Source organism: Paralichthys olivaceus, chromosome 3 (genome assembly GCF_024713975.1).
Source record: "Paralichthys olivaceus isolate ysfri-2021 chromosome 3, ASM2471397v2, whole genome shotgun sequence".
NCBI classification, from domain to species: domain Eukaryota; kingdom Metazoa; phylum Chordata; class Actinopteri; order Pleuronectiformes; family Paralichthyidae; genus Paralichthys; species Paralichthys olivaceus.
Window position 1 is genome coordinate 1,917,304 of NC_091095.1, and position 12,541 is coordinate 1,929,844.

Genomic DNA, 12,541 nt, shown 5'->3' on the forward strand with positions numbered 1-12,541 from the left:
TGTTCTTTTCAAATGAAGTGGAATTCATGAACAAAGTAGCATAAAGTGAAATCGCTTGATTAAGATTTGTACTTTCAAATTGCTGTTAAACTAATTTCTGTCCATGATGGCTTGTGTGTGTGTGTTCGATGATCAAAGATGTCAATTTGAATTTAACGCATCTATTAAATAGATTCATTTTTCTGGTGCAGGAGCGAGTGATCCCTGACACAACATCATTATCCACTGATTGATAAATGCAGTTCAACAATTGTACGCAGTTGTAAAAGTCCGTCTCTATCTCAAATTGATAAAATCCAAAACCTTCCAGCTCACACTGATTAAAGTGTTTATCTATCTGTTCCCAGGGGCCCTCTCTCAGCTCGTGGCCCCTGCTTTCCCCACCCTGTAGCAACACCCCTGAATTCTTGAAAGCAGTCGATCAGAGGTCGTGTCATTTTATAGATTCTGACAGTTAACGGCAAACAGAGGCTGATTGTCTCATATAGTCTCTTTGTCTCCTCTCCTCTCGTCTCCTCTCCTCTCCTCTCGTCTCCTCTCATCTCCTCTCGTCCCCTCTCGTCTCCTCTCCTCTCAGTATTGGACTGAGGTAATCCATCAGGCCTGTTTAACCATGCTGTCGCTGATCCTCTTGGTAAATACACCAGCGCTAAGTGGCTTTCACTAATAATACTAATAGGTTTAGGAGAAGTTTTTCCTCACTCTGCATAGACCCCCCCCCCCCCCCCCCCCCCCCCCCCCCCCCCCCCCCTCCCTGTGTAACGGATGCTTGCTCAGACTTTGGCTTCCACTCCGTGCGTATTAGTCTCTGTCTTGTTGCATTAACATGAGTATTCGTCCTCCTGTGAGGACCAGCACCTCGGGCAGCCGGTCCGCTCACCTAGGGAAACACAAATGGATTGGCTTTTAAACTGAGTCAATACCAATATAAGTCTTGGAAGTAATGAACAAATAAAACATTGCAGGACAAGAAATACAGGCGAGGAGGTGGTTCAGTTCAACGATAGATTTCCAGAGAGTCAGTCGTGTGTTTCATCTGCAATCACAATCAAATGATTTGATGATTGTCGTAATCCACCGGTTTACTTTTTAACAATTTACCAAAGTTAAAGCTGTGTTTGAAATCTGACATGTGGTGTGAGTCTCCCTCTTGAGGACGAACTCAGGTGTTACAACTGCAACCCAATTTATTATTATACTGTATTCAATTTATCAAATGCAACAACGACGAGCCAATAAAACACAAAACACAATAAATCAGACAATAGAAACACAAACATCTTCAAAACTCAAATACGTTTTATATGTGTGTGTGTGTGTGTGTTCTTATCGGCTCCTTAAGGCAGTCTGTCACAACCTGGTGAATCACCACAGCTCTGTGTGTGTGTGTGTGTGTGTGTGTGTGAGTGTGTGTGTGTGTGTGTGTGTGTGTGGCCAGGTGGATGCTATTGGGTTTCCTAAGGAGCTACTAATTCTTCACCTAACACCCTGACCTCCTTACTCTGTGACCCAGAGAGACAGAGGGAAGCTCTTCATCTACCTCACTGGAGCTGGTCATGGATGACAAATTGCATGTGTGTGCAAGTGCATACGTGTGTGTGTGTGTGTGTGTGTGTGTGTGTAGGATCTGAAAATACAAGAGTCCACTACACTTGTTCTGTGTTTAACCTGCAGTTTAAATGGCTGTTTGAGGAGTAGAAGTAGTTTTTATATATTTTTATATCAGGTAAGTGTTGGGGGGGTTAGGGATAGGACTGATTGATGAAGGGCCTGCTCCTCCCTCTTCTTCTTCATGTCTATGGGTGGAGGAGGGTCCGGCTTTCAGGGCAGAGTTTTGTTGTTGAACTCTCTTCAGTCCCTGTGGACGGAACATGTTTCACTTTTAATCAGAACCTGTGACATTATTTGCATCAGATATTTAAAAACGGGAGAAATGAAATGACCGGGGACGTTTCCTTTTCTTGTTGTTGATGCAAACAACCTCCGCTCCCTGTTTGTTTGTATCTGATAAGATTGGTTCAATGTTAAAGCAGCTTTTTTTTTTTTATCTCTGCACCCACTTTCAAGTTTACTGCATTGCAACCCATCTCCACGACTGTTCGGAAAGATTCAGAAACTGATTCTCGGAAATGAGTCATGGTTTTTTGGTGATGCAGGACAGCCACCCACAGAGCAACTGAGTCTCATGTCAAAGGGTTTCCCTCCGATCCCAAAGGTATGTGAGTGTGTGTGTGTGTGTGTGTGTGTGTGTGTGTGTGTGTGTGTGAGTGTGTGTGTGTGTGTGAAGGAAGGGGCAATCTATGCTTTGCTGCTTTTCCGATCTGCTTCGTTTCTATCCCGACAAGAAGCTGCATGAAAAAGCGAACCCTCGCCCCTCCATCATTCTGACACACACAAACAGACATTTTCTTTTCTGAGTGGTTTTTGTTAAAGATGAAATCCTGCCTGTGATGATGGTTCACTTCCTTGTCCCGGATACAGAGAGAAGACATTCACTGAAAGAGAGAAATATTATTATGTGAAGGTGGTTTACAGAGAAAACATTTGAAAAAAAAAAAAACAATAAAAAAGGAAGTTTCTGGAGATAAACTCCCTTTTCAGCAACTTTTTCCATTTTCTTGAGCTGTTTGATGTAAAAGGTGAGAAAACTGTTTCCTGGATTTCCTGGAACTTCTTAGAATCAAATTTTCAATATGTGTATAGTCAGATTTTTTATTCCTACGTGTATAAAACAGGACTCGCAGATTATACGTGCACACGCAGAGACACAGGTGTGTGTAGAAAGAACCTGCATGCATTAAAGTGTCGACAATTAACTGTGATAAAACCTCCAGAGTCGACCACACATCCGTCCGCTCCTTGATGAGGTGTGTGTGTTTTGTATTAAGTTACTGTGGTAACTCTAGGTCACAACATGCATGTGCCTGTGTGAATGCATTTGTGTGTTTGACGTTGCTGTGGTAACCTTGGCCCCTGCTGACCTTGGCCTTTTAGGGCCCCTATCCTCCCTGCCCTGGCTCCCCGGCTGCATGTGAGTGAGTGAGCGGCAGCTGGCTCGGACCGGTGCGTCCACATGAGTTCAGACATGCTCAGCGGCATCTGGTTTATTTGAGCAGACAGAGCCGCGATGTGTTGTTTCTACTTATCCAGCAAAAGTTCTCCCTCCGTCACCAGAGTAGAAGTAGAAGTGCTAAAAAAAAAAACTCCATGAAAAGAAAAGGTCTGCATTTAAATAATGAAGTCAGAAAGATAAAAGTAAATTATTGTGTGAAAGCAGAATGTCCCATATGATAATATCAATCATGCTGTATTATTATTGATGATGGATTGTAATTATATTGTTTGTGTTGCAGCCAGGATGGTTAAGTTGAACCTTTACTCTAATAATGTTCATGCACATATTATTAGTTTAATGAATCTAGAATAAAACATGTTTTATGAAATGATCATATGTTTTGTTTGTTCATTAGCAAAGTAAAATCAGAGCAGATTGTACAAAGTTATTTTGAATGTTAGTATATTTGAAGTAGAGTAAAGGTGAAGTATATAGAGCATCATATATACAGTGGTATAAAGTATAATGCTCTACTTAAAGTACTTTTGGTAACTTTTGGTGAATTTGTGTCGCCATGATGATCGGTAAAGAAATATTTTACGTGTGTTGATTGAAATCCTGGAATGGTTTTGGAAAATCTTTTTTTTCAGGGTAAAAACCAGTGTGTGTGACGCAACGAGCATCAGGTCACACGTGTGCATGTGCAAATGTACATGTGTGTGAATGTTATCAGGAAAAACTTTGGTTGAACTCTCGATGGATTGCACAGCTCCAGACTTAGACAGCAGGTGAGTCGATGAGTGTGTGTGTGAGTGTGTGAGTGTGTGAGTGTGTGTGTGTGTAAAGGAGCGAGCCCACATCACGCTCATCAATCACTCCTGTTGAGCGACGCTTCATCACACGAAGCTTTTGTGATTGAATAATGAATAAAGAACAAACAAAGTCCACTTCACGCTAAAGTGTGAAACCTGTGATGGACTCACACTGTATATTCAACATCTCAGGCCTCCGCAGCCTCCACGCCTCCAGGCAGTAAACCTGTCTGTCCGTCAGCAGGTCCGAGCTTTCTAATAGTTCACTCACTTTAAATGACAGGCCTTTCATCTGTCTGTCTGCCCTCTCCAGCTACACCACTTTAATGGCCCTGACATCATGTAAGCCGTAGCAGCTGGCTGTGTGTGTGTGTGTGTGTGTGTGTGTGTGTGTGTGAGAGAGGGTGTGTGCACAGATGAACAGAGAGTTGTTGATACCTGCATGGTGGTGTGGCTCTAATCCATGTTTGTTCTGCTCCAGCACCAGAGGAGAATGTCCCACACACACACTTATGGCACACCTGCAGCCTCACACACACACACACACACACACACACACACACACTCAGAAAGTTCGTTCCTCCACATTTACGGAACATGGAAAGTATAAGTGGTTTATACATCCTGTTCGTGTACAAGTATTGATTTTATCATCAAATGCAGGATCATGTTCTTGATAAAATTCTTGAGTCAGAAAAAGTTTCTATATGAAACATTCTAGAAGTAGATTCAAAACTCTGGAATGCACATTTATTTTTGTGTTTTGTAATCGGTACTCAAATTATTGTTGTACTTGTATGTAGACTACTTAAATATATTTAAAAGTTTCATGTATTTTATTTTAAGATAACAAATCTGTTCACTTTGAACTAGACTTTCATAAAAATATATATACATCAGATATTTCACTAAGAATATTTACTACAATTTGAATACTTCACTGTATTAGTGAATTCATACCTGTGTGTTTAGATGTTTAGGACCAGCATCATTAACACTGTTGATAAAAACATAAGAAAGTGTTCCGGTCAGTTTCCTTCAGTAAACCTGCAGCAACTCAGCGAGTTAGAGTCTGACTCTCACGTCTGAGAATGAAGCTGTACATACCAGTCAGTCAGTCGGCTAATCTAAGAGAAAGGCAGACGAGAGCGGACGAGACCACCAACAGAGTCTATCTAAGACTGTGTGTGTGAGTGTGTGTGTGTGTGTGTGTGTGTGTGTGTGTCTGTGTGTGTGAGAGAGCCATTATCACTCCACAGCTTTGATATGAGACTGAGTTTGAGCTGAAGTGGAAAGATTTGCATAGTTCATTTCACAACTTCTCTTATCTGTGCAGACTGATACCAGCAGCACTGCTACTGTGTGTGTGTGTGCGTGTGTGTGTGTGTGTGTGCAAAAAGCACAACATGGTAAGTGTCTGTATTTACATACATTGAGGTTATGTACATATCAATAAAACAAAGAGCAGATTTGAAGGGTGAGACACAGATAACTTTCCGAAGGTTTGTGTGGTTGTCGTGGTTCTCACACACTTCAGGTTATGGAGTCAGATCTGTCCCACAGTGAGGTCTGGACAGAGGACACCTTCGACCTGGAGGACAGAGTCAAACCTTTAGACTCAGATCAAGTCTAGTCTGCGGAGGCTGAAACATAAAACACAAAAGCAAATCTGTTGTTATGATCTTTTCTTCATCTTACAAATGTCTTGAGTCTTTGCTACAGTTCAGATATGTCTTGAAACTAGTTGTTGGTTAAACTCTGACATGACTTAACACAAACTTTTTTATGGATTTTGTTTTTATTGCTAGTTCAACCCGATCCGCGTCGTTTCAATGTTAATAGATGTAAATGGAGAAATGCAGTTTCCGGTGGCCGGCTCTTTGCTCTGCTACATGCAGCGTCAGGTGCGTGTTTGGAGGCGGGCGGACCACCATGTTTATCTGACGCCTCCATCAGCCACAGACCAAACATTTGTCCGGCCTGCTTCATCCCCTCTCCCTCCTTTTCTCTCCATCACTCTTTTCTTTACCCCCATATCTTTTCTTCTGAAGTGGCAGCGTGCCGCTAAACACCCACAGCTTTCAAAGACAAAGCAGGAAATGAAGGAGGACGGGGGCTTTTGAAAAGTGTCTGTATATACACGTGTGTGTGTGTGTGTGTGTGTGTGTGTGTGTGTGTGTGTCTAATACCTGCTTCAGAGAGGCCCTGGTCTAGTGGTCTCACTTCTTTATGTAAATAACACCAATGATCACTTGAATGTGTGTGTGTGTGTTTATGTCAGGCCAGGGTCAATAGTTTTACATATATCTCTATATGTATGTATGTATATATATATATATATATATATATATGTATATATATATATGTATATTTGTATGTATTTGAAGAACGTTCGCTCACATTTCTTCCAGGAAAAAGCTTTAATCTCATGCTGATATATATTATATTATATATTATATATATTTATATATATTTATATGCATTCTTGTGTCAGTGTGGTTCTCATGCTACATTTTACTACGTTAATATATGTTGAATTTATCACTTAATAAAAATTAAATACAAATATTTTAATATAATCCCGAATGAAGTTTGCTTTTCATGAATTCTGTGGAATTTACAGAGACTTGTTATAATCAGCTGCACAGTTCTATAGAAAGTGATTTCACATCTGCTTTGCTCGTTAAAGTTTAAAGCAAAGAGGTTTTGTGTATTATTATTCCATCTCGCTGGATTCTTATATTAATAACTTTATTTTCAGAACATATTTAAAACATCACACTGTGTATGAATATAAATGCTCTTTGGGTATTTTTCTGGGGCCTCACAAATCTTTCATCCATCCACTAGATGGTGATATATACTCACCAATAAGCTGCACATTTATTTACCTGACTGGTTCCTAACTGTTTGTTAACCCTCTGATTGTTGCATACAGTATCCTTCTTTAAATATATATAAATATATAAATACATTAACACATGCACCTTGTTCCCCATGTGCACATACACAAACTCTACACCTGAATCTATGAGAACTTTTTTCACATTGAGTAAATATTTGCTTCTTTAACCTCCAAAGATGTTTTTCTAGATTTTTGTCCATATTTGATTTTAAATCACTAAAATGTTTATTCTCATGATTGTTGAGGGACAAAGTGAAGCGGAAGAAAATCAGAGGTAGTTTGACGATGGGTTATTTTTGTGTTTCAGACATGATGAATGTACAGATTTCACTTTCTGCCGTCAGTTCCCACGTGTGTCCCTCCTCTTGTTTATCTCTAAGGTTGACATAGATGGAACTGAGCTTTTGGTCGACAGACACCGAAGGATCCTTCAAGTCAAGTGAGTTCATCGAGAGGAATCGATAAAAGCCCGTTCCTGTATCAGGCGACTGAGAGGCATCCTTCCTCAAAACTTAATTTCACTCTCCAAAAATGCTAATAAGAGGGACGGGGAGTCAGAGCAGGAGCCTGCGACAGCCAACGAGGAGGAGAAATCAGAAGTGGTGGTTGAAGATGATGGTTGTTAAGGAGAGAGAAATGTCTCCCTCCCTCTCACTCTGGCTTGTCTCTCTCCTTCTTTCCTACCGTCTCACTCCGGCTGCACTATCAATGGGAGCTTTCACTTTGCTATGCATGATACATATGACGGCTGTGTGTGTGTGTGTGTGTGTTTGTGTGTGTGCGTGTGTGTTTGTGTGTGTTTGTGTGTGTGTGTGTGTAGAGAGGGAGAGAGAGAGAGAGTGTACGTCTGCGTCTGACAGAGTCCAACAGTCCACTCCAATGCATGAGTGGCTTGGAGAGTTGCCAGCATGTAAAACCTAGCAACAAGATTTGACTTGGCCTGCGGAGCGAGAGAGAGAGACTGAGAGAGAGAGAGAGAGAGAGAGAGAGAGAGAGAGAGAGAGAGAGAGAGAGAGAGAGCTGGCATATGCACAGCATGGGCATATGGATCTTTGTTTGTCCGTTTTGGACCATTTAGTCATTCTGTCATTCCAACTGGACTACTTAGTGAATTGGTGGTACTTCTGGTTCACACACACACACACACACACACACGGGGGTGAGCCAAGACTTGACTCTGCTGCTCCACAGTCTGTTACCGTTCACATGGCCTGAGTGAAATGAAGAACCTTTTCCAATTAATCCTTTTAACCAACATGTGTGATCCCTGGCTCACGTCGACTCAGCCTTCAAACTCAAACAGCCAAGTGGAGACAGTTCGTAGCCTCTGGGGCTTTTCCTGACCATCAACACTCGATCGCCTCTGGGAGCAAGCGGCCACTGGTTTTCATCCACTTCCAGGTTTAATGTGCGAGGACATCGTGTGCAGGGTTGATTTAAGAGAGCGGTGTGATTCCGTTCTTACTGTGACTGAGCTCTGACAATCTTTCAGTATGTTTGCATCTAACGCAGAACAGCTTTCAACACTTTGACCCTCGGACACGACACCACAGCTCCTCTTGAAGGGATGGTTCACTGGAAAATGAAATTCCCTCATTAATACTCAACACTATGGGGTTTAGTTGTAACTGACTCCAAAAGAAAATGGACAAAGACTCTGATTCTACTTTACGCTTCTTCTCATTTGAATTATTAAGTCTTCTAACATTTTACAGAGGAGCTCATGTCTCAGTCTCTAGTTTCAAGTCCTCTTCAACACGACATGATGTTCATTGAGTAAATTATCGTCTGTTTGAAGCATCGCATTCATTGGGGACGTGGATACCTTGTGATTGACAGCTGCGGTGTCCTCGAGTCAGGCTCCACCCCCTGCTCTAATCAAATATGGTTACTTCTGGTTTGAAAGAAAGATGGCGCTGGACAAAATACCAACGCTGAGGCATCAAGCTCGCAAAACCAACGGGTGACGTCACGGTGAGTTGACACTGAGGTATGAGAACTGAACCCCCCCCCCCCCGCACTCTATCACCGTTCATGGTTCTTCTGCAGCAGACTTGCTCTCAGCAGGATTTTTAGTTTTAGGTTTTTCGTCACCGGAAACAAACTTTGAAACGTGCACACGGGCCTAAAACAACCTGCCGGCGCCGCAGGAGTGAACGCCACTTGAAATAAGTTGAGAGAACTTCTCCGTGTGTCATCTACTCAACACAGCAGCGTGTCAAGCTTTCCCCTGCGGTTCCTACCAGCTTCAAACCTCAGCAAGAATTAAACCATTTTTTAAATTAGCCCTGTTCAGAAAAACTCTAAATCTGTCATGCTCTAACGTGGTGTCACATTGCCTCAGATTACCATCATTACAGTAATTAATGCTTTAATTTCTGGGTATGTTTTGAAATGAAACCCAAAGTGCTGTGATTTTAATGTAATATGGGACTAATGTGGTGTGGAACATTTGGTAATCTGGCTCCCACATGCCTTGGCTCTGCCAAATGGGTTTTATCTGCCGTTACACAGTTCAAACACTGAGCTGCAGCCGGTTAGGAGGAAAATAGACCAAAGAAAATGACTTTGTGTACAAGTACTGGAACATTGTTCAGGAGTAGTTCTTCTTCTAGCATTTCTGTTTCTGAAACTGTGCGACACGTAGGGCGGCTAATTCCATGATTACTAGAAATAAGGCTTTTACAACAAATGGACTAATGCGGAGATTTATTTCTGTGTTTCTGTCCAGTTCATATTTTTATGACTAATCTAACACCACAATGGGAAAATGGAAGAGCAATGATGTGATAAGGGGAAACGCAGATTTCTCCTTATTGGGATTTCTTTTTCCCTCCAAATGGACTGACCAACACGTGAGAGAATGAAATGAATAAGCTTTTTTCTCGTCACCGACAGATGAATCACTAACTAGATTACCGTGCCACATAATGGGCTGCACTTCCTGTTCGCTCCCCCTGTCTTTTCTTTGGCCTCACACAAAGTGTCCAGTGTATCCAGCTCATTTACACAACGTTAGTCATGGTGAACATTGAGTCGTCGTGAAGCTGATGAAACACGCTTTTAATAACCCTGAGGTGTAAATTGTGATTCTTCTGCTTTGTTCGGCGTCGATCTGTCCGTCTGCCTGTTGTTCTGCACATGAACCACTCAGCACTTCTCCAGTCGGCTGCAGGACGCTCTGAACTCTCGTCCGACTGGTTTGTTTCAGCCCGGCCCCACGCCTGATTAGAACCCTTGGATGGGAAGGGCCTCACTTACACTGGAGACAGTGGGTTATCGCTCTCCTGTCAACACAGCGTGAACACTGAGGCTACATCCACAACACTGCTCCTTAGTTTTAAAACGCACCGCTGTGGCTGAACACCGGTTCTGAGCATCTACAACACAGAAGTTTGTCTGACCCAGTTTTGATTTGAAGACTCCAGGGTTGTGTTTCACTCTTTCCGAGAAGTGAGATGTGATGATGACGACAACAAAGCTCCATGGACACAAACACACACTGAAACACACTGTGTGTTGATGTGTGGGGTCACTTAGCCCCATGTAGCAGAGGTGTAAAGTAATAACTGAAAGTGATAACGAGGTGAGAACACACACACACACACAGACTCACTCACAGCGGTCCCTGTCTGTAAAATGTGTGTGTGTGTGTGAGTGTTGTTTATGAGAGTGCACATGCTGAGTGTTAATGTATGTGTTTGTATGTGTGTGTGTGTCTGCCTGTGTGTGAATTAGCAGAGACGCTAATAAACAACTGTTTACACCCATAAGGAATTTCCTGTTCTTAACAAGAGGGTTGGTTAGAGCTCGTCAAACAGAGTGTGTGTGTGTGTGTGTGTGTGTGTCTTTGTTGGTGTCCCACGTGTGTGTAACTGCTTTTTCACCCAGAGATATTTGTTGTCACGTCAGATTCTCCTGACTTTCTGGGGACGTTATAAAATGATGAACTTTATTGTGAAACAGTTTTTAAAACAGGCTCATTTATAAGTTAATTTACATGATTTTGTTTTATCTTTGATTCATTCAAAGTTGAATCAGCAAATATTAAAACTGTGTTTGATAATATAACAATTAGAAAAAGACGGATCTCAAAAAAAGAAAGTGGATTTAAAGGAACACGGTCATAAACATTGGATGTTGATGCTTTTTTTTTTAATTAATTGGCCCAGAGATAAATCGTTCTCATCAGTTGTGGAGGTGCAGTGGGAAAAAGTTTAATAATCACCATCAACTTCGTCAACTGTTAAATATGCAGCCGGAGATGTTTACACTACACTGATGTCTGAGCTGATTCCTACATTATTTATCTGCTTCACTGAGTCGCAAAGAGATGATTCAGAACAAGGCGAGCGTTCTGTTGTTCTCCTCACTGTTTTTATTGTTTTGGGTTGAGTGAGCGGAGCCAGGGAGGAATACCTCTGCTAACACTGGAGGAATGTGTGTGTGTCTGTGTGTGTGTGTGTGTGTGTGCGTGCTGCTTTTAAACCGTCTCCCTCCTTAATGCCCTTGGATGACACAGCTCACTGATCCATCTCGCTCATTATCATCACACACACACACACACACACGGAATAATGGCCACTGTGTGTTAATCTGTGTGTCATGAAATGCTCCCGAGGCCCCAGTGTAACCTCCTCAGCTGCTCTGACCGGCGAGAGGTTGAGTCACACTGTGGATACGTGTTCAGATCTACAACAACAACACAATGTCACACACACGCTCTACAACAACAGCACAATGTCACACACACCTCCGCCCAACAGTCCCCTTCAATTCAATCAAGCTGCGCCACATTTGACACACTCGTAGATGTGAGTCCTCTAAATGCAAGTGATTTTTAAAGATCCATTCATTATATCAATATTGAAGAATGCGTTCACATTCTCAGACGTTCCCCTGATCAGGAGCAACAACAAAAGTGAATGAGGTCACAAACCTTCCACCAAGTTTGTGTAATCTTGCTAACAAACAGAAAAACATACAAACCAACCAGTGAACGAAACCCTCCATGGTGGATTATGTGTGTCTGATTTTAATTTAATAAGAAAGAAAGGGAAGTAAGCACAAGAATTATCTATTACATTTTCTGTGTCTGTAAAACATCACGCAAACAATTTGCTGAAAACTATTTTCATAAAATACTTTTCTGAATGAATCTGAGGAAAACTTTATTTTCTGTGTGACTGCAGTTATTTAAAAATGTTGTTTAAAAAAAACTCACTTTAAAAAACAGATTCTTTTTTCTGTTTTAATTCTCACACATGTCCACATACATAAAACACACACACACACACACACACACTTATACAGGCCTGATTAATGGTACCTAATTAGCAATGGTAATGAGCAGGTGTCGGAGAACCAGCCAGCTTCTTCCAGCGTGTGTGTGTGTGTGTGTGTGTGTGTTAAATGTAGTGTGGTGTTCATGGGGGCTTCCAGTTCCCAGAAAATCTATTCCCTCCCCCCCTGTACAGAAAGCACACACACACACACACGCACACACACACACGAACACACGAACACACACACACAATAAAGTAAAGGCCAGGATCAATTAAGGTTTTGGCCAATTAGGGTGGGAACCATGGTGGATGGTGCTGATGGTTTGGGTGGGGGATGTTGTTGCTATTGGTGCAGTAAATATGTGTGTGTGTGTGTGTGTGTGTGTGTTGCACACTTCCTCCAACAACACAACCTGCTTCTTCTGTGCTCAGTCTCTCACTCCGCTGTCCTGCTACTGAACCAGTGATGAAACCTTTTCTGTTT

At 42.0% G+C, this 12,541-nt stretch overlaps 1 long non-coding RNA gene across 1 annotated transcript; it reads right to left on the reverse strand.

Annotated features, from left to right (window-relative positions):
- Nucleotides 1-1,614: 1,614 nt before the first annotated feature.
- LOC138406937 (uncharacterized) lies at nt 1,615-5,510 on the reverse strand. The gene is made up of 4 exons (XR_011240280.1): nt 5,400-5,510; nt 4,828-4,864; nt 4,306-4,388; nt 1,615-2,495 (listed from the first exon to the last, which is right to left on the reverse strand). It is a non-coding gene; the product is annotated as an uncharacterized lncRNA (long non-coding RNA).
- Between the last annotated feature and the right edge of the window lie 7,031 nt (nt 5,511-12,541).